At 52.2% G+C, this 22,038-nt stretch overlaps 1 protein-coding gene across 3 annotated transcripts in view; it reads right to left on the bottom strand.

Annotated features, from left to right (window-relative positions):
• The window catches only part of OPCML (opioid binding protein/cell adhesion molecule like), a 335,964-nt gene extending 314,500 nt beyond the window's left edge, over positions 1 to 21,464 (bottom strand). Inside the window, exon 1 of one of the 3 annotated variants that reach the window (XM_066981359.1) lies at positions 21,448 to 21,464. The gene's annotated coding sequence lies outside the window, so the exon portion shown is untranslated. Of the gene's footprint in view, positions 1 to 17,218; positions 17,401 to 20,219; positions 20,314 to 21,447 lie in introns of those variants that run through there. The other 2 variants (XM_066981358.1, XM_066981354.1) reach the window with 2 other exon arrangements.
• Positions 21,465 to 22,038: the final 574 nt, after the last annotated feature.

Below are 22,038 nucleotides of genomic sequence, written 5' to 3'. Positions count from 1 at the left end.
TTATATAATTAATGTGTCTGTTAATACAATTAAAACTGCAAGTTGATTTATCCAAGTCAAAATTTATTCACAGCAAAGTCAGTTGTGATAAACTGACTACATGGAAAAACTGAAATAATCAAAATATCATATTTCAACATTTTTCTTTAAAGCTGAAAGCTGTTTCAAAGTCTCTCCTCCTTTCAAAATCCAGGTTATCATCGGTCAGGATTTTTTTTTTTTCAGATAAATGGTGGAACATGCTAGCTACAAACACACACCATTTTAACTGACCCAGCCTAATTTTGCGGGAGGGGATCTCTTGGCCCACGAAAACGTTCAAGGTTTTGATGTTTTGTTCCCATTCATTATCAGAAGTGCATTCAAAACGGTGCTACAGGATGGGAAAATTATTTCTTCCCCCATGTTACAAAGGACTGAGTGTGCACAGTGTTCAGAACCACAGATCTTTAATACTAGCAATCTGCTAAGTGCTAATTTGTCAACATGATACCTTTCATCTCCAGGCTTCCCAAAACACTTCATTTGCTCAAGAGTCACTTGTCCCACCACAATAAGGTTTCGGATCATCCACACGGTGCCTCGAGGAGGAAGTTTGGGTTCCTCTGCCCCCCAAGAAGGGCTCCTGCAGCAGATGGGCGACTAATTACTACTCGAGTCAACAATTAACCCTGTCCCTGGCTAATCCATGAGTTTCGAGGAGCTTTTGAGAAGGAACAGCATGCCAGGGTCCTTCACCATCAGAAAACTCTATTATGCGGATCTTCAAAAAAAGCTCATTACTACAAAGCTATGAGCATTCAATCCCATTAATAAAACACATCAGTATATAATTATGATATTAGGCACTTAAATTGCAGTTTTCATCTGCGGCTCTCAAAGTGTTTTACCATAGTAAATTAAGTCCCCCTAATTTGGGCTGGGCAGAGTTTTCCATTTGAAGCTTCTTCCTTAAGAAGAATCTGATTGTGTGCTCAAACAGAAAATCGCACAGAGGGTCTGTTCTTCCTGAAGGTGTTCATTTCCCTCCCGGGGAGGGTGCACACGGGGGGAAAAACCTGCCCAAAACCCATGAAAATGCTACGGGAATGAAAAGTCAAAATGGCAGAAGAGGAATTGCCACTCATCTAAAAACCTCCACGGTGGCAGGGAAATTGTTTTTACCGCAAGCTGACGAGGACGGGGGCCGTGGTTGATTGCATCTTAGCACAGCACTCCTCGCACCACCAGCGCTCCCCGGTTGTCCCCATCATACCGGGGTCACGCAAGACCAAAATGCCTTATGTGAATAAAACCACACCGAGGCCCATCCCTTCTTCTCGGGACTCACCCAACCTTCCTATCACCAAGTTTTCTTGCCTACCGGCATCTCCTTGCCAGGATGTGCAGCCTGGTTTGACGATGAGGACGGAGCCCCGCTCCGGCACCGCTGCCCTTGACTAGATGGAGGCTGACAGCCACTCCTCCGGAGCCACATCCTGGCCCATGCCGGAACAAATACGCTTCCAGCAGGCAACGAAGCTGAGTAAATCAGACATGACAATAAAAGCATCCAGGAAATTCTCCGTCTGGGAGGCAGAGCGCGCCCGGCACACCGGGTTCAGCTTTAATTTGTGAGCAGACCCACGCGCTCGGGAGGTTATCGCGTGAGCACCGGTGTAAGCAATATCACCATGGGCACCAAACAGGCAGCTTGCTCACAAATCCATTAACTGGTAAACACCAATCTTTGGTAATTCCAGCTATTAAAAACAATTCAAAGAGAAATCAGATCTCATTTCGCAGGGAGCGCAGGGGTCTCACTGACTTCTTAAAGTTTTCCCATATTCGAGCTAACAGTCTATGACTTTTATACGTTCAGCTGCTGCGCTGCCCCCAGGTTTATTAAATTCACAGCCAGGGAGACAGGATGGCTTTTTCTTTTTCCCAAAGAACCCCAGGAGAAAGGGAAGTTTCCCAGGCATCGCTCCAAGCTGTGATCTAGGAAACTATGGGGGACAGAGAGTGGCAGACCACACGACAAACCAGGCAGATGCTGCTCCATGCGTGAATCCAGCATGGCCACGCACATTTCAGGAAAGTGTCTACATGCCTGGTGCCCGCACACGTTAGACACACAGCACGAGCCATGTTCAGATCTCAGGGACACAGCAGCTGATCCCTTCTCCAAAAGTCCCTTTCCTTAAGCATCTTCATTTGCAGGCTGAAGTCACAAAATCAGGTCTCCACATCAACTTTTAGCTTTAAAATACCACTTCCCACCCAGCCCCCTGAAAATACAACGGAAAAGATATTTTTTTTCCCCCTATTTATGACCAAAACCACTTTTCCCCTGAAAATGCTTTTCAATCAGCTCTCATTGGAATTAAACCCATTTTGCTGGAGCCGGTGAGCTTTTCCAGTCTGCTCTCACACACGTTCCACCGTGGGGTGGCTCAGGGGATGATGGCATCTCTGGATTCCTCTTGGGATTTACCACCTCCGTGTCACAGGTAAAAGGATTTAATGCTCATCCCATACTACCACATATGCTTCAAGCAATGCCTGGGTGAAACCCCATTAAATCCAGCCAGGTTTTACAAGCCACGAGAAAGAAGAAGAAACTGCACGACCAGGCACAAGCCAGGGAGAAGAGGGGTGCTCAGGAGATTTTTCTTTTGATGCTTATTGTCTTCCTAAACTCTGCAATCTGTACAATATCTATGTTTGTAATCACTCGAAATTTTTCAATTAAATGTAAAAAACCAGAAACAAGTAAATCTATTCTCTCTTTTGACTGTTTTATTGATTGAAATGGATGTCTGAGCTGTGGCCACTGAACCATGAAAAGCAATCTGTCTTAGATGGGTAAGAGATCGTTAGGAAATCGTTGTGCGGAGGCAAGAATAATGGTGCGTGTGTGCACCAACACGCGTGCACACACGTGGTGCATGTGCACAGATGGCTTATTCTGCAGTCAAATGTGCATCTGCAATGAAAAAACATGTAGAAACGTATACTAATATGAAGCTCGAGGCAACCTGAGGTGTTGGCCCATCACAAGACCTATCTAAGTCTTATAACTTTTGGAATTTCGCTCAACAGTGGAGCTTTGCAAAAATGCGAAGAGGGGGAGCACAAATCTTGGGGTCTGCCCTTTGTTACAAGCATTAAGAGCAAGCAAAACGCTTCTGGGGTCACTGGGAGGTCTCACATTGCTCACAAGGAGGTTTCCTAGCTGGCAGTTCACCTTCATCTGCAGCCTTGGCCCCTCAGAAGGGCACTGAATGGGTACCAGACATCGCCAGGAACAGCTCGATTTGCACAGCCTGGGTGGCTGGGGTGTGAGCTAACCCCCAGCAAGGCAAAGCAGGGAAGGAGCTGCCCACGTGAAGCTTCTGCCTCACTTCAGGGTTCCCAGACTGCAGCGGAGACATCGAACGCAGGCTGCCAGCAGATTCGGGAACAGATGGATAACGCCTTGGTCTGCACTGACAATACTTTCCTTTTTTAAGCAAGACTATCCTAATATCAACTCGACATATCTGAGCACCTCGAGTTCAAGCTTAAATTAACTGAACACTGTAGGGTGTTTTTTTTTTTATCGTAACCCATCACCATCCCACACGCTGAGCGCCTCGGGGAGTTCAGCTCAGCAAATTCTCAGCCAGTGCAAGAACAAGATCATGTTTGCTGAAGCCAGCCCAGGTACCCTGGACTTGCACCCACCCCGGGGAAAATCCTTTACAGGGCAGCTCTGGCAAACCCTGCAGCAAAGTATGGCTTCGGGGAAACCTACCCTAATAACCACGCTCCTAAATGGCAGCTTAACCCCTTCCAAAAAGCCCCTTTTAATATTTTTTCTCCCAGTGGCTGGGACTGGGGTCCCAGCAGCTTCCTCCCACCAGCACAAGGCATCCTTGTCACGCCAAGAGCCCCGGAGGAAGCACCGAAGATGTCAGCCTCATCCGGAGCCTTTAATATACTTTCTCTAATTAAGCTATTCAATTCACCAGCTTAAATAGCTGCCAATAGCTGCTACAAATTGATTTATCTTTTGATGAAGGTAAAATTTGCTGGAAAAATGAGAAGCAAACAACGTATGGGTTTGGGGGATTAAATTACTTTGTATTGTGTTACGATTCAAACATGTTCTGGAGACAGGATGAGTCTTTTACAAGTAAATTGTTTTTATACCATACATCCATTGCTATGTAAACAGAAGCACGCTAATTTACACATCCACCTACAATACCTGCTAGATAACAGAAGTGTATGCTTAAAAGCCAGATGAGATCCTGAGCTCTCCGTGGGCACACACACAAATAAAAAGCAATCCTCCCGAAACCCACCTAGGGATAGGAAAAAAAATAAACTTCTCTGGAAAGACACACAAGGCACGATCCTTCCATAATAGATGTGGCCTGCAGCAGTCCCTGTGAGAAAGGTCACAAACGATGAGCGTGCTGGAGGTCGGGTCTGGAAAACTGCATTTCATTTCCCCAGCCATCACAGCCCGGGAGCCGTACCGACAGCACCAGCCTGGAGAGTTTGCCACCTGCGCTTCGCTCTCTTACTTCATTTATTTTAAGCTCATCAATCAGAAACACGAGGTGAAGAGGGATAAATATTTAGAGTAAATCACAGCCGGCCTGACGAGACTGAGAAGTAGTAGCCAGCGCCAGGTAATTTGCTTGAGCTCAAATGAGAGGTTTCCCCCATGGGACAGGACATTACAACCCGGTTAAGCAGGAGAGGCGAGAGGAGAAGCCGCCCTTTGCAGCTCCAATATCCACAGCACGCAGGGCTACGGGCAGCGATGCCCACACAAATCCACATCACCCGCCTGTTCCCAGCAAAAGCCGGGCTCGTCTCACCTCAGCAGTGGAAATGAAATTTGTCTGTGTGCTCGCTCGCTCACAACCAGCTCCTTCATTTCAGATCATCCCCGACATCAGTTTCTCCAGAGAGCGAGCTAAAAAGAGTTCAGTGCAGGGGCTGCAGCCACAGAGGTTTTGCTTTTTATTGACTGTCATTTCGTGCAACCACTTTATATGCTATTTTGGACATAGGCATTTTCTACACAAACACACGGCTGACATCTAAGAGTGGATAATTTGCCCAGACAGGCAGTAAATACATCCCATCTCATGCCTCTTCCTCGAATAATTTGCTTGCCAGTGTCACCTGCCATGTAAATCATCACCTTGGAATTTATTCTAAGCTACATTTCTAACTGCTCTGGACCGACCAGAAAAAAAGGAATCTAGCAGAAGGTCCCACAGCCCTGGCTGCCACGGCTGAAAAGGGATGCTCCTTTCCTCACCAGGATTTTCAATTTATCACAGAGAAGACATCTGAATTCATGGCTTCCCAGTTGAATTTCCAGCTCTTAGTGTTGGAGGAATCCTAGATTTTCTTCTAGCTATACAAAAGCCAGTTATGTAAGGTTTTGTGCCACATCAAGAGCTCTCGTTCTGTAAATACATTTCTCACTGAACGAGTATCCAATAACTACCTACCACGTGGTTACTGCACCCAACAAGTTACAGCTGGACTGCAAAATGTCATGAATCTCACAAGATATTGTGACTTCTTTTTTCCCTGCTGGCAATTTTTGTTTAAATCCTCCCCCAGAATGAGAATCAAGTCAGGGGTTAGGGTCATTTGCACTGTCCACACTGGAGCCTTCCCTAGGAAAGAGCACAATGCAATGTTTGCTTCGTAGCAGAGCCTAAAAACCAAGCAGGAAGACCTCCACTGACACTTCCCATCTCAAAACCTGGACATTTATTGTAGACCTTTTTGACTTTTCCAACAGAAATGGCTTAAACAAGGAGGGCTTGGCAGAGAGGTTTGGGTTGCAGCTGGGGGACACGGTCCTGGGGGGCTGCAGCACCCTGCGCAGCCCAGCCGTGAGCATCCTTGCCTTCCCCGTCTTGTGCTCAAAACACTCGAGCATCTCTTCTGTTGCTCGACTGTCTCCCTTAATCCCTTCCTCAGTCATTATTCAATATTTGGTTTTGTGACTACATTATTTAACTTGGCAGAGCGTTTTGGGATGCAGCTTGCATGAAAGGCTCTGCTTTTAAGAACCGGGGGGGCACCGTCGTGCGGGCGGGGAGGAGAGCACTTCAGCAGTGACAACAAAGGGGAAACCAAAGCTTCACCCATCAAGAAAACTCTCCGGGGAAAGTACGCTGGTAGTCACAAAGATCATCATTTGAGGGAATAAATCACCAAAGCAAACTCCGCTGTCGGTAATTTTGTGACGCAGAAAATTGATTCGTGCTTTACAATCAACAAGCATCTTCCTCCATAATGTATGCTCGACATTTTAACATAATTATTTACGCAACAGTTTTAACATTTGCAGCCTTCCCCGGCTGTCAACCTGGAAGTAACAAAAAAAATAAAATTTTAAAACACTCTTCTTCAGAGACAGGATTAAAGAAAAAAATCAATCTCAGAGCAACCTCCTTTGTATTTTGTTGTGACAAGACTGAATTTAAACAGCCTGTGAAGTCAAAACAACAGGAGAAATATCAATACACATTAATTTAATCAAGAAACACTCTTCTGCCATTCCAGGCCAAACTCAGCTTCGTTTCTGCCGCAGTTTCCGAGGGAGCCGCGAGCACCCCGCTGCCTGCCCACAGCCACCTGCAGCGGCCAGCGGCCTCCTGAAGGCAGCGGAGACGCCTCCGAGTCCCCTCGCCATTTGCATGCGTTTGTCACATTCGCTCGCAGGCGCGAATCAAAATTCTTGGCGTGGCAGGGCCTCGCTATCGCGTCTCCATCTCTCCTCCCGAAAAAAAAAAAAAGGCTCATTTCTGCTGGCAAACACGCCCCGGCTGGCCGTCCTGCGGCATCCCTATTGTCTGGCACGGAGCGAAGGCTGCTTTCAAAGGACAGCCAGATGAAAGGGTAAACATGTTAACAAAAACCACCCTCACCACACTTGACTTCGGCAGATCCTGAGCGTGCAATGCAACACTTTGAAACAAGAATCTCATTAAGGGAGGCAGAGTTGAAAGGATAAGCCCCAGCATACCAAATGCAGAAATCAGATGTACTTGACCTTTCAAATGAATGTACATTTTCTGACTGACTGTTCATGTCGGAGTAATTCAAACAGGCACCTGATAATCCTCTTAAAAGACTAAAATTTGGATACCGGACTGAGTACAATGCAGCGCGGCCTGCGGGTGGTCTCGTCTCTCAGCTCCGGCCTTGCCCCCAGTTTCCTGAGGCACCTTGAAGTTCCCTGCCCTCCCTGGGCTTCCATTCCCCCCGCGTGCACAGAGACATTTAGAGTCTGGGATTCATTAACAAGGCAGTGTCTTCTGTGGCAGCACAGCTGGAACCCCAAATCTGGTGTTCCTTAACACAAATGGGTGATTAAGTACAATAAGTGCCCCAAACACAAGGTACAACAGCAAGGCCCCTGCAGATCCCTCCCGACAGGCTCCAGCCACACTGAAGGACCACAGACCCCACTTGGCTCCTACCTCTTGCATGTCAACATATATCATGTACAGAGGCTTGCTGAGAACAAGAAACCAGACAATTAAACCAAAAGGATCTCCAGAAAGCCCAATGGCTTCACAGGGAGACATTCATGAGCGAATTCCTTACAAAATGAGGTTCACCAAGCTAAGGGGGGAGCAGTGGCCGGAGCCAAAGGGACCCATGAGGTCCACCTCTGTCTCAGCACCAAGCTGCTGCCCTCAAACTTGGGCTCTTCGGCTCAAATCTGGAGATGAGAGACTCGACAACATCAGGGGTGACCACTGCAGAACAGGGAAGTAGCCACAGCTCCCGTTTACTGGGGAGCCTACAACTGGGGGAAAAGGGAAGGCAGGTGGACACGGAGCCAGGCAGCAGTACGTTGATTTCCGTGTCCCCTTTCGTGCTGCCCATGCTCCGATGCAGTCAGATGGACACACAAATTCTCTGCCTCTGAATTGCCACAGCCCCAGGTTAGGTCAGTGGAAGATTGCCTGACTGCAGGAGAGGAGGCAGGCTGCTGGTGAGCCGTGTTCCTCACACTTAATTAAGCCCACCCTGCAATCACTTTTTCACCCACAGAATCAGGGGTGAGAGCTGTTCTGTTTATTTATTTAACAGCTGGACTTGTAACGAGCTGTCATTTCCACCCAGCATCTGCCAGCTTCCCCCAGAGCAGCAAACCAACAGCTGGAGCGCGCTCCTCCTTCCGCGCTGGCCCACAGGGAATGCAGCAGCTCGAGGCCCTATTTCCCCATCAGAGGGTACTAATTACTACCCAAAGGCAATGGTAAGCAAGCACAGAGAGCAACTGCAGGATTGTTTGCAACAACAGCACTGCTGGAGAGGTCACCAGCACGAGGTTGATGCACTGGGCATCCGCCTGGACCACATCCCCTTTATAGGTTTTTGGCATCTCAGAGATGATGGTGAGACCTGGCTGCCTGCTTTGCCCTATGGTTCAGTCTCCATCAGCTTCTCCTGGGCTTCATTTACCACATCCATGGAGGAGAGGTAGGGAGGGTGCCAAACCTTCTGAGATCACACACCCCTGGGAGCCCACTGTCCTATAAACAGCCCTTCCTTTGGGAAGAGGGGTGTTTGGTACCTGTTAAGGGCCTGACCCTACAAACAACCATGCGCAGCAACAGACTGCTCAGTGACTAATAAAGAGGGGTTTTTGAGCAACACCAAAACCTGGTAAAATCCACCATTGCCTTTTCTGGCCAGTAAGCAAGCTGGAAACACACCAGCCCCCTCCCGGTCTAGCAGGGAAGCCGGCACGAGCCACGCAGGGTGCACAACATCCCCACATTGCCATTCCAGAGCACGCCCGCGCTGCCCGGGGCTCTCAGGCATTGCCATGCAGGACAGGTACACGCAGGCTGCGCATCCTCCGGCGAGACCTCCCCTTCCTCCTCCCCCCGAGCTCCCCCGCATGTAATATTAATTGGCTAATATTTGTTTAGACCGTTCCTGACACTTCGCCTTTGGGTTCCCGCTGCGGCGCATCAGCGGCGGGTTGCTGGAGGAGGGAAACCTTGCCTTCGCTGGGGGGAGCAGGGGCTGACCAGGGATGGGGGGGCCATGGGGGACCTCTGCATTGCTCCTTCATCAGCTCCTGCAGCCACGAGACAGTCTGCAAAGAAATCCCGTGGGGAAGTTGAATACAAGGGGAAAGAACAGCTCAAACAGCAGCCGCACGGTGACTGCCGGGGGAGCTGCATGGCTCCAGGTAACAGAGCTCATTTTGGGGGTTTCCGTACCAAGCCCCAAACCCTCACAAATTCTTATTTAGGAACAGCACCAGGGTCCTGCAGCAGGCCAAGCCCTGCTATTTCCAAGCACCCATCACCACAGCATCTGGGCTCCATCCCCGAGAGCATCTCTGTTTAACCAACGGCTCTCCCAAGGCCAGCTGAGAAGGCAGCAGGGCCCTGCAGATCTCCTAGCCATGTGAGCACGTTCAGTGTCACCAGGAGAAGCAAATGTCCCCTCTCTGGCAGGGACCTGTCCCTCTGGCCCCCACCCCGTCCCCAAAGCCAGCAGCCCCATCCGGATGCGGCCCCACGCCGGTGAGCACTGACTCCTGTGTTTTTCTCATGTCATGCCCCTCCTCTCACCTCCTCCTAACAGCTCATGAATTTTGTCAGCTAAATTCACTGGAACCAAACCATGAAATTGCACATTTACCTCTGTCAACAGACAAAGGCTTGGCAGGGAGCCAGTGCTGCCGGAGGCAGAGCTGCCACACACCCGGCACATCCCTCCGGGGGACACCATGCCCCACTCGGTCCCCTTGGCACGGGGCAGTGACACGGGGCTCTGCGGTGAAGGATAAAGGCTGGAGCATCGCAGCGTCCCCAGCATCACTGCCTACACCCGGAGCTTCTGGCAGCACCCCTTCCCTTCATGCCCATCCCCAACACTGACCCGAGCAGCAGCACAGAGCCCTGACAACCCCAAAACCCCCAGGCAAAGCTGCAAGGGCTCTGCCGCAGCTTCTCTCGGCTCCCACCTCTCCCTCATCCATGTCCTCCCACCACTGCCCACATCCAGGGTGGCCAGGAGAGTCCTCGTTAAGTTAACGGAGCACTAATTTGCTTGGCAGACCAAGGGGAGGGCTCAGATGCACTGTCTTGTCCGCTGGGTGGAATCGGGTTCTGGAGATGGGTCGGCCACCGAGGCTGCCACGCTGCTTGAGGGATGCAGAGGGGTCTCTGCAAAACCTTTTAAAAGCCCGAAGCAGCCCTTGGTGCAGAGAGAGTGGGATCGAGGTGCTTCGGGGCTGCCTGTGCTGATGACACAGAGCATCACCACCTTGTCCCAGGTGCCTGCAGCCCCATCACCGTAAGGACTGGGCTGCACAGCCACCCCTATACAGCCACCCACACAAACCCCTCCTCCCGTCACCCCACACGGAGCGACCCCGCCACAGCTCAGCCCCAGAGGCTCACGCGCAGCCACGCCAGGCTCCTGCCACCATCCAGATGCCACCTCCCCCAAAAGCCAGCGCTGCCACAGGCCGTTCCTATGGAAACCAACATTTCCCATATAGACGGCACCGAGACGCCAGCACCGCTCTGCTGACACCAGAGGCAAGGGTCCCTGGGGTTGCCTTGCTCCCGGCCCCACCAGGGCTCCCAAGGCAGAGCCCAGCCCTCGTGAGGTTTAAAACTCATCCCATTGCTCCTCTCCTGCGGCACTCACGGCATCACCACCTGCACAAAATGCCCCCTCGGGCTCCAGGAAGACCCTACAGGAGGGATGCAGCATCCCCTGGGGGACAGCACCCATCCCGCAGCACCGACCCCAGCCCCATCAGCTCCCCACCCTCGACAGGGGCAGCGGGGCCGGGGCTGCCCAGGCCATCAGTCACAGCGGGCTGCCCCAAATCCCAGCCCAGCCTCCCCATCGATCGCCTCGGCTCCATGAAATTAAGAAAAACGCAGGGCAAACACAAGCGAGAGTCCCTGAGCAAGACACGGGGAGTGCCTAGCTGTGAAAAATAAAAATAAAATAATAAAGCCCTATTCCAGACTAAGGCCAGCCTTGGCTTACACGTTGTGTCCTCGGTCCCCCCAAATTAGGGGACACAGCGCCCGGTATTACCGGCACCCACACGGATCTGCAGGGGGATCCCAGCTGGAGGTAGCAGCAGGCAGGGGAGGGAACGGGGCTGGCAGCACCTCTACCATTTGTACGCTCAAACTCTTCCTCAAAGGCACTGCAAAACTGCACAGAACCACCAAAAGGTCTCCCCACCCCCCCCAAAAAATCAATTCTCAGAGCAGAACCGTGTTTTAAGGATTAAAAGTGGCCGAACAAGTCAACACAACATTATTAATGTCTATTTTCGACAAATATCTCCATTCCACCCGTCTTTCTCTCTCCCCCCCTTTCTGTCTTTTTAACCATCACTTTAAAGTCTTTCCTTGCCAACCGTGCATTGTCAAAGAACATTTTTTTTTTTCAAAAAAGAAAAAAGGGAAGGAATTTAAAAGCTTTAAATCTAGTTCTCTGGTATCTGACCCCCTGAAGATTCCTGCACAGCAAATAAAGTGCTTAGCCACCCTCCTTAAAAAGATTTATAATCTACCCTATTTCCAGAGCTTGTATGATTAAACCCTACCTCTAATTCTGTTTTCAGAGCCACAGTTGAATCTGTTTAAAAGAAAATGGCATGGGCAACTCTCTTCTCCTCTCCCCTCCATGCTCGGGAGTACACGCAACACACATGGGGTGTGGGGGACGAGCTGGAGCTAGCGAGGCAGCTCCAAGCGTCCCTGGCTCCGAGCTTTTCCTTACCAGAGATGCAAATACCCTGCTTTATGCAGGCTTCAAGCACGATTTAGCCTCCTCACGAGCAGCCCTGGAGGGATGAGCAGGGGAGGCAGCGCAGATGCGCGGGGTAGCTGCCGCTCCAGGTTGACTGGGGGCCGGCTTGCCAGCTCAGCTCGCACTCCCAGGCATCGCCAGCTCCATCACGCCCACGGCAGCAGGAGAAAGAGCCCCAAACCAGCAAGAAAAGGAGACCCCACGCTTGATCTGGGAGAGCAAGGGCAGGGCAGACCCAGCACCAGGATGGAAACCTGGCACAGGAGCACCTGAGCGAGAGGCTTGGCCACCAGGCCATCGTGGAGATGCTCCCCACCACGGCAGGGGTCATGCTGGATGGAAACTGCTGCGGGGGACTCCCGGCACACTTGTCATTTATTTCCCCCCCCTCATCTGCACGTGATCGACTTTATACCAGTGTCCTGCCGAGGAGAGCGACAGCCCTCTGCTCAAGGTCCACGTCAGGAGGAAATGGAGCAACGGAACTGCAAAGCAAAAAGCTCAGCGCTGCAGAAGTGGCTTTGGACAGACACAGGCAATGTCACCGCACCTCGCTGCCTTACGGTACGCACGGAGTTCGTTAAGAAGCGCAATAATAAGGTGGCGCGTGTATTGAAAGCCTAGGAGAAATCGACTTTCCAATGAGACACTGCACGACGACCTTCACCTGGCTAATAGGCTGGAAGGAGTTCAAGACAAACTCCTCAATGCGGCCAGCAAGCAACGAGCATGTCCCAGGGCTAGATGGAGATAAATCTCCAGGGAGCGAGGCCTCAAAAAGAGGATCAGAGGATAATTAACCTACGAGCATCGTAGCTCTCACCAGCAACAGGAGACTTGGGCCTGGGAGCGGCAGAAAAACATCCCCTGACACTTTTGTTGGCAAAATTTTTCCTGAAATTCCACATGAAACAACACCAAATCAAGTTTCAAACCTTCCCCATCCCCTTGTTCATCAGACTTTTATGCTGCCAAAACCTATTTATTTCTTGCAAATCTCTGCGAGCGACTGCTCATGAATAGAAATGCTTTTATCAAAAACTGCTTGCATTTTCCACTCTAAATTTTAAAATAAGTATTTTCGGCTGGTGGAGGGGAGGTTGCCTTCTGTGAGAAAACCACGTATAATGCCCCTTCTGAGCATTTTCATTTCAAAACCCCAAAGAAAATGTATTTTAAGATTGCCAGCCTATGAGACGGGAACAAAACACCAATAGCAGCCTTCCCGAGCTTGGTTTCCAATAACTTCACCGCAGACAACCCCACCAGATCAGCTGCCTCCCCAGGGACCGGGGGTGCTCCCATGCCCGCAGCAGGACCCCGTGCCCCCACCCCACACCTCCGTGCATCCCCCAGGCTGCGCCGGTGCTGCTGAGCTCTCACTGCTCAGCCAAAAAATTACATCCAGAGGAGTAAGCGTGGCTGGGAGCAGGCAGAGCCAGCCAACAAGGAGCGCCAGGTCATTTATCTTGATTTCTCTTAGCAACACCCGCGAAGGCTGGAACACATTGGCTTCGTTTTCTCATTTTGAATTTCATGGGAGCCGAAAGCACCGAGCGCTGCGGGGCTCCAGCATTTCCCCAGGGCCAGCCTTCACCCCATCCCGCCTGCAAAGAGACGGAGCAAGGACCCAAAACACTGCTTCCCCTGGGACATCACCGCTCTGCATCCCCCAAGCCCACATTACGAGGCAGAAAACCACACAGGGGACTCAGGGGGTGAACCTCAGCCCAGGCTGAGATGCTCCCAGCAAGCTTTTGGCAGCTGCCGCAATTACAGGGCCAAAAACTGCAGCATTTGCACAAGCAGCCGAGAGCTGCTGTGCACATATCGGCTTCGGGTAGGTAATAACTGCTGTCTCCTCTCGGATTTAAATGCAAGCCCAGAATTAGAGGCAAGCCTGCTGTCCTTTCTGAAAGCCTTAATGTACGTGTCACTTCGCTTCGGAAATCGCTGCATCTGTTATATTTGGATTGCTCTGAGAAAGAAATCAACTCCCTAATGCCAATCAATTTATTGTCTCCTCACCCCAGTAAACATTTCCATGCAGAAGAAGGGAAAAAGCACCTCCAGTCCCTAACACAAAAGATCCAAAGGGCAACGATATGTCTGGATAAATGAACAGGTAGATGTACTTTCATTAAAATCACCACATTTAAATTACTCACAGATGAGATTGAAGACATGAGGTTAAAAACTTAATTGACTAAATCAACTGAGACACTGAGGGCTGATTATATCATTTAAAATAAATGTAATATTGGCCATCAAAAACTGCGCAATATATTATTACATATCAAAAGCCATTATTCAAGAAGCACAGTGTCCTCCCAAAGCCCCAGCAGATTTAAGAGCATCTCCCACCCCATTTTCCTGGGGTTGTTCTCCTTCTGCAGGCCAGGTGGACAGAAGATTAGGACCATGCCCACGAGGAGCAGGACCATGCACAAAGCAGCTCCCAAAAAAACACTGTATGGGAATGAAAATGGTCCTGGCTGCATCCTGCTCCCAGGAGCCAGACCCAGGACTGGAAGGACAGGAGCAGGACGTGTCCCCTGGGGCCACCAGGGCTGCTGCTGCTCAAGCCCTGCAGCACCAGCCGTACCCTGACTGCCAGCTCAGGCTGCAGGGAGCTGTTTACAGTCACCCTGCGTGACCTCGCATGTAATTTGGGTTGTTTCCTCTCGTTTCTGTACCGCACGGCTAACCATGCGCTTCGCCCACGGGACTGTTCCTAGGAAAACGTCCACTCAGGGGTGCAAACGTTACCTTCTGCCTTACCCCATCCTGCTCTGAATGACTAGCAGCAGCAGCCCAAAGCCCGAAAACCCTTCAGAGGACAAGCCTGGTGGAAAGCCAGATCGGCTTGCAAATGATTTGCTAATCCAGACTGGGAGCTCATTACAGCCGGGGTGTTATCAATAATGGATGGCTGCGGTGGCCCCCGAACCGGGACCTGCGGTGCCACAAGGAACCGTCTGCAAACCTCCTTCCCCCTCATCTACCCCTGCTCCCACCAGCAGGCAGGAGGAAGGACCCTAAAACCCACATAAACAGGCAGGGGAAGGTGGGGGGGCTAACCCCACAAGTCTCCATATAGCATTACAAACATGCAAATCAGCCTCTACGAAGGGCCCCGGGCTCTCAATTACGCCGATTACATTATAATTACAAGCGGTGCCATCGAGGGTTTCTCAAAACCCACGTCTGTTCTTAAAGGATCTGCCAGGGAAAGGCTTGCAGGGCGCATTAGTATGCACGCACCATGCGCACGCAGAGCGAGGTCTCCCACGGGAAGCTGAGCAGCCTTGCAAGAAGCAGGGCTCCCGCGAGCACCCCGACCTGCTCGCAGATGTCCCTCACCTCCTTCCCGCTGCTCCCCTAGGTCCTGGGCTGCATCGGTTGGACTCGCCTTGCCCAAATATCTTGGGGTCCCATAGCATCGCTCGGGGGCTCTGCCAGGTGCCAGGAGCTTTTCCCAGGGACATGCAGTGACAGCAGCACAGAGGGAGGATGATACAGAGCAGGGGGGTGTCAAAACCTCACCACTCCCTCTATCAAAAGCCCTGTGCAATGCCCATTGTTCAACACAGAAACCCCCTTCCTCGGACCTGGGGAGCCCAGGATGGGGGGCTCAGGGCCATAAAGCAGCATCAGCAGCTCCAGCACAGCTGCAGCCCCTCCACACAGCCAGCAGAGCATCCCACTGGCTTTTAGGGCATTAAGTACATTGCCTGCCCCACAGGGAGTGCCCCGCAGGGGTCTGCATTACAAAGCCATTTACTGAAAATAAAAAGCCAAAATACCCAACCAAATGCACCATAATTACAGGGTTTTCAGGCACTGGGCTTTCTTACTCTGCATACGAGTGCTGTGATAAACTAGGCTTTGGGAGCCCTAGCCAAAAACAGCCCTGTCTGCTGCTTGAAATGCCTCCCAAACAGGCACACAGCTTCGTCAGTCCTACCTGCTTCTGGGTCTCCAGAGGAGAAAAGCTGGTGGCAGAAGGCACGGGGAGGGAAGGCAGCAGGGCCAGCTGCTGCACGCCTGGCAAAAGGGGCACGGGGTCCAGAGAGCATCCCCGAGCAGGGTGCTGCCCCCCTGACCACCCCTCCCTGTCCCAGGGGGGTTTGGGGCTGCTGGGTGCTTCCTGAAGCAGGAGAGGCGTTAAGATTCCCCGCACAGCACAGGAGGAGACATCCCCAGCATCCCGCCAGGTTAATTCTCTCCCTCAGTTCATTCCAGCTTATTAAAGCCAGCAGGCACCCTGCAGAGGATTCATTACCTGTGTCACTTGAAGGCAAGGCTGGGCCTTAATGAGCCGAGAAACACAGGGAGGATGCTCCTGCACCCACTCCAGGCAGCGGGGTTTGTCCTGGAAGTGGGGAGACCCACGGCCCCCACACCCCTATTTCCAATATAATAAACAAAAGGAATGCAGAGGTGAGTTTTGCAAGTCCCAAACCCCATCCAGAGATATCCTTGCTGTCTTCTTCTCCACACTTGCTCTCCCTGGCTTGCACCAAACGCCCCACCTATACATCATGCACTACCCTTGGAGCTCACCCTGCTTTCATTTATCTGCACCAGAGATCACGGGGAATTACTGGCAGAGGGCAAAAGGAGATGAATTTTCAGATAGGTGAGTGAGCACGGAACCAGAGAGATGGCAGCTGCTGCAGTACATCTTCATCCCTTTAAATAGTTCCCAGCCTTCCCCCACAGAGCCAGGCTGGCTGGGTAAAAAGAGATCTCTTCTAATTAATCAAGTCCTCTCCATCGCGGTGAAACAGAGCCGGAGCCGGCAGATAAAATATTGCAGGAGCTAACAGAGGATGGCAGGCTTGGGTTAGCGAGGCAGAAAGCAAGTGGTGGACTTCAGCTGAAGGGGCACAATTATTTCACCACCATGCTACACTTCTATTCCCAGCCCTGCCTGGCACACTCCAGCACCAGCCTGCCTTTTTCATCTGGGTTTTATTCCCCCCCAACCCATTTTTCACTCCGATTCCTTTCTTCTCACCGGGTGGCTATTTAATTTGTTGTATTCCATGCTTTCCCTTTCATGAGCAAAAACTTGCATCTGGGCTTGCTTTCTCTCCTTCTCTCTCAATTCAATTTGAAAAAAAAATTTGCTTTTTATAAAAAAAAGAAAGACAGAAATGGCGGGGAATGCTAAAGGAGCTGGGAGATAAAAGCAGCTGTTACATACATTCACAAGAGGAAGGATGCAAAGAGGGGTGGAGAGAACATCCGCAGCCACTCATGCCACGGTTTCTGCCACACAGGGATTGCAGCCTGCCTGCCCTCAGGGAGAAGTTGGGTGGCCATGGCACAAAACCGTGCCCAAAATCACGGTGCCATCATAACTAGCTAGGAGAAAGCCACTCACCTCTGCACAGGGCTGGGCTGCCGTTACCAGCAGCCTACCCCTCACTGCTGTCCTTCCTGGAGCGCCCCCAAATCAGCATCTTCAGCAGCAGCAGCTCCTCTTCACCTCCCTGCCACTCCCTTTTGCGGTATTTTGGGGGGCAGAACCCTCACCACACCATCCCCCCAAAGCAGCTCAGCAAACCCCAGACACTGCACCACATCCCCTATTTAAGACCAGAGCACTAATTACGGCCTCTGGGGCAGACCAGAACCTGAGCTGGGCCAACCCAATCCACCTGTGCAGACACCAAGTGAAAACGGGACTGCAGCTGATTTGTGTTATCTCCTATAAAAACCTGCAGACAGGTTGCACAACTAGTCCTCACCCATCGCTATCTCGTTATCTGGAGCCAACCTAATGAAGGTGACAACTTCTTGCCTGCAAAACCACCTGTATGACCTTCCCCTGACACCTTGCACCAGCCCAGGTGGGACTGGGGAGGGATGGGGCTGCTTGAGGTGCTCACCACGGTTTCCTAAAAGAGCTCATATCCCCTCTAAGCCTCCAGCTAAGAGGTCCTCTCAACCACAAGGGTCCAGCAGCTCTGGAGGGCCTGCAGAAGTCCTCTTTGGCTTGCTCAGCATCATACAGCTTGTGGGCACTGAACGCATGGTGGGCGATGCTGTGCAGCTCTTGAGAGTTTGCCCCCAGCAAGGAGCAGAAGCAGAGAGGAGAAATGATGCTGGAGTCTTTTTGCAGGAGCTGGAGGCTGTGTGAGACAGATCGAGCACATCAGAAAGGGCTAGGGAATATGGAAAAGCAGGACTGCTCAAGGAGGAATATTATCTGCAAGAAACAGAATGGCTAAAAACCATCTTTGCTGGTGATCAGAGAAATTGAGACAACAAACAGAGCACAGGAGGGATGCAATCACTCATTTAAACCTGAGCAAGAGATCTGGCTGCCAGATCAGGGATCAGCTGATGAGAGTATTTAAAAACCAGCAGGAAGGTTTGCCATACAACCAGCCTGGAGCAACTCCCCTGGGAGTCACATCTGGTCCTGCTTTAGCAGAAGAGGAGGCACGTAACCACTACCAGGGGCTGCTTCAGAGGGAGGAGAAAAACCCACCCAGAGATGGTCTCACGTGCACAAAACACACGCTGCTGTCCCCCCAGCACTGCTGGCAGGGCTGCCCCCAGCCTCCGAAGGCAGCAGCCCCTCTAATCCCGCACATCCCTGCTTTGGACACCTTTCCTGCTCACTCACTTTGCTTTATAGCCTGCGGCTCCCTCTGCCTGTCACAGCACCGTGCATGCTGTCCCCTGTCCCTGGGGACACTCGCTGTGCCTCCTGTACCATACTGGGCTCTGCTTCTTTTCCACCGGCCAGGTGGGTGGAAATGGGAATGGAGCACAAAGCCACCGAGCAGGGAGTGCACGTGCAGCCCCAGAGCCTGACCCTACAACAGCACATCACTGGTGGCTCCCTGGGGATGCGTCAGGCTCCTTCTCACGGTGCAGTGACAAGCAGCAATTTGCTTTTGGGACCCGTTTCGCTGGCGGTGGGACTGGAGGGTCATGTCAAATGACCTAGCTCAGCTAGGCGTTTCCCCTTGCCCTAGCACTGGCACTCACCCCATCTGAAACCCACAGTGCCCAGCACAGACAAGGCACACACCTGCCTGGAGCGCAGCCGGTCCCTGCCCGCACGCAGAAGGCACTCAGCCTTTCTGAGCTCAGAATCACCTCCCCATTAAGCATGGAACTTGTATCGCCAAGCAGGGATATGCTCTTTAACCGCACAGCCGGGAGAAATTTTACCTAGCAAATGTTTAATCTTTGCAGCAGATGACAAAATGCTGCTGACCAGGAGATGAGACACGTTGCTGTGTCTGCAAGGGCAGCACCCATGCACATCGGTGCTGAGGATGCTCGCACACCTCTTGGGGAGCCCATGCTCACATTCAGACCCCAGGAGACAAACACGAACCCAACCAACACCCCTCATCTGGCTCCAGATACTGCGGAGAAACCTCCCTCTCCACGTGCACCCCTCTGCACCCACGGACGGGCACCTATGGGGAACACCAAGCATTTGCTGATCGCTCTCTGCTGCTGGCAGCATCTCTTCCCAGGGAGATCACGCACATCCCAGCCACAGGGGCCATCCAGGCTTCGAGTTGCAAAGATGAGAGTCCCGAAATCGCCGTCCAGATGTTCCCCTGGCTGTGTGCTGCCAGGCCTGGGCAGGGAGGTGGGGAACCTGGTGATGCTCTGGTGATGCCCAGGGAGCTCAGCACCTCCCTGCCCACGGGAATCACAGAATCACAGAATTGTAGGGGCTGGAAGGGACCTCAAGAGATCGTCGGGTCCAAACCCCCCCGCCAAAGCAGGTTCCCTAGAGCAGGCTGCCCAGGTAGGCGTCCAGACAGGCCTTGAATATCTCCAGAGAAGGAGACCCCACAACCTCCCTGGGCAGCCTGTCCCAGTGCTCCGTCACCCTCACTGTGAAGAAGTTCTTCCGCATGTTGTTGCGGAACATCCTGGGCTCCATTTTGTGGCCATCGCCCCTTGTCCTGTCCCCACAAACCACTGAAAAGAGGTTGGCCAAATCCCTCTGTGTCCCACACTTCAGGTATTTGTAAACATTGATAAGATCCCCTCTCAGCCTCTCCTCACAGGGCAGATGCTCCAGGCCCCGTATCATCTTTGTGGCTCTCCTCTGGACTCTTTCCAGGAGATCCCTGTCTTTTTTGTGCTGGGGAGCCCAGAACCGGACACAGTGCTCCAGGTGAGGCCTGACCAGGGCAGAGCAGAGGGGGAGGATCACCTCCCCTGACCTGCTGGCCACGCTCCTTTTAATGCACCCCAGGATCCCGTTGGCCTTCTTGGCCACGAGGGCACACTGCTGGCTCACGGCTAACCTGTCGTCCGCCAGGACCCCCAGGCATCGGAAAATTGTCTTCAACGCACTGAAGGAACCGTTTGGACTGCGCGTGCCTGGCCGAGTTGCTTACCCAGCAGATGTCTGGATGATTAAAGTCCCCCACGAGAACCAGCGTCCGGGATTGTGAGGCCGCTTCCAGCTGCTTGTACAAGGCCTCATCCACCTCCTCCTGCTCTGGTGAGCTGTGGTACACCCCCACAGCGGTGTCGCTCGTACCAGCCCGCCCCTTAATTCTCACCCACAAGCTCTCCACGCATCTGTCTCCCTCCACCGGGTGGAGCTGGGCGCACTCTCATGGCTCCCTCACATGAAGGGCAACTCCTCCCCCCCGCTTCCCCAGCCTGTGTTTCCTAAAGGGACGTAGGCCTCCATGACAGCCTTCCAGTCACGCGAGCTGTCCCACCACGGCTCCGTGACCGCAGTAAGATCGTGGCCCCGCGACTCTACACAGACCTCGAGCTCGTCGTGTTTATTCCCCATGCTTCACACATTGGTATACAGGCACTTTAGGCAAGCAGCAGGCTCGTTTACCCCTAGAGGGACGCAAGAAGATTCCAGACAGGGTATTGGGAATATTACCTTCTCTGAGGAGCCCTCAGCTGATCCTATGGGACAACTCAGAGTTTTTTCCCTACTATCTTCAACAGTGACAGCAGTGACAATATCCCCCCAGCCCTTCTCTATCACTTCCAACTCCCCTGTCTTCCCCGTCAAACCTAGTTTAAAACTAGGGGGAATCCCCCTCAGCCTCCAGACTAAGGCAGGAGGCATGTAGGCACAGAAAAGGCCCATTTTGCAGTCATACAGCTGTGCTTCCCGGCTGCAGCTGGCCGGATCCCCCAGCCTCCCCCTCCACCCCTCTGCCATGAAGAGGAGCAAACCTTTTGCCCAGGTCCCCGGCTCCTCATTCCCATGGAAAGCCCCCTGGGCTGTGACGGCCTCGGGTGCCCCAGCCTGAGCACGCAGCGGGGTGGACAGAGCCCAAGAGCCATCTGCTCCCCGTCGGCACGGGACAGGGCTGGCACCTGCCACCTTTGCTGTCTGCAGCCCACCTCAGCAAGCCAAGGATGCTTTGCCCCTCACCTGGTCCTCCCCCACCTGCAGGGCCATGCGGGGGATACGCTGGCAGAGTCTGACACTGCCGTAATTAGTTTGCAAATGCCGTCCGCCCGGTGCCACGATTTCCCCGTGATTTCCCCGTGCCCCGAAGGCTGCTGCATCATTTCGATGCTGCAGTGCCAGCAGCTGCCCCTGCTCCGTGCGCTTCCCTGCAGGAGAGGCCTGTGAGGATTTCTTACCAAAACACCTTTCGGGTCCTCCCTCTGCAAGCCCAGGGTCAGCAAAAGCAGTGGCACCGCGTTTTGGGGTCCCCCCTCTCCCCAGTCAGCGTCGGAGCATCCCAAGCACGGCCGGTCCCCAGCCTGGCTCCCTGTCGCACCTTGGCAAGATAAAGATGGGAAAAGAATTTAAAATGCCGCCACCGCTGTCTATCAGCAGGATCTGAAGTCCTTTGAAGGGAAGAGTATGATGAATTCACCCACAATCACAGGCACAGAGTGCAGGGTGACGACTTATCCTTCACCATACATACAGATTTATTAAAAATTTAAAATTGCTACATAGATCTGAAGAGCCGGGTTATTTATTTTTGCAAGGGCTGATCAATCACACGTGTCCCCAAAGGATGCCAGACCTTTAACTACTCATCTGATTATGCCTGCTGTACCCGCATTGCTCCAGCCCCAGTGCTTAATATTTTATCCACACGGCTCCTAGGCAAAGGCGGAGTGGAGTCTGATTTCCTGGCGGAGCACAGGCCTGCTTTTGGATTTTTATCAGCTCTAACTCAAGGGGCGAGAGGTGGAAGGGAAGAAATAACTTTTATTCTG

The sequence above is a fragment of the Anser cygnoides genome, chromosome 21, assembly GCF_040182565.1.
Source record: "Anser cygnoides isolate HZ-2024a breed goose chromosome 21, Taihu_goose_T2T_genome, whole genome shotgun sequence".
NCBI classification, from domain to species: domain Eukaryota; kingdom Metazoa; phylum Chordata; class Aves; order Anseriformes; family Anatidae; genus Anser; species Anser cygnoides.
This window is presented reverse-complemented; position numbering and strand designations above follow the sequence as displayed.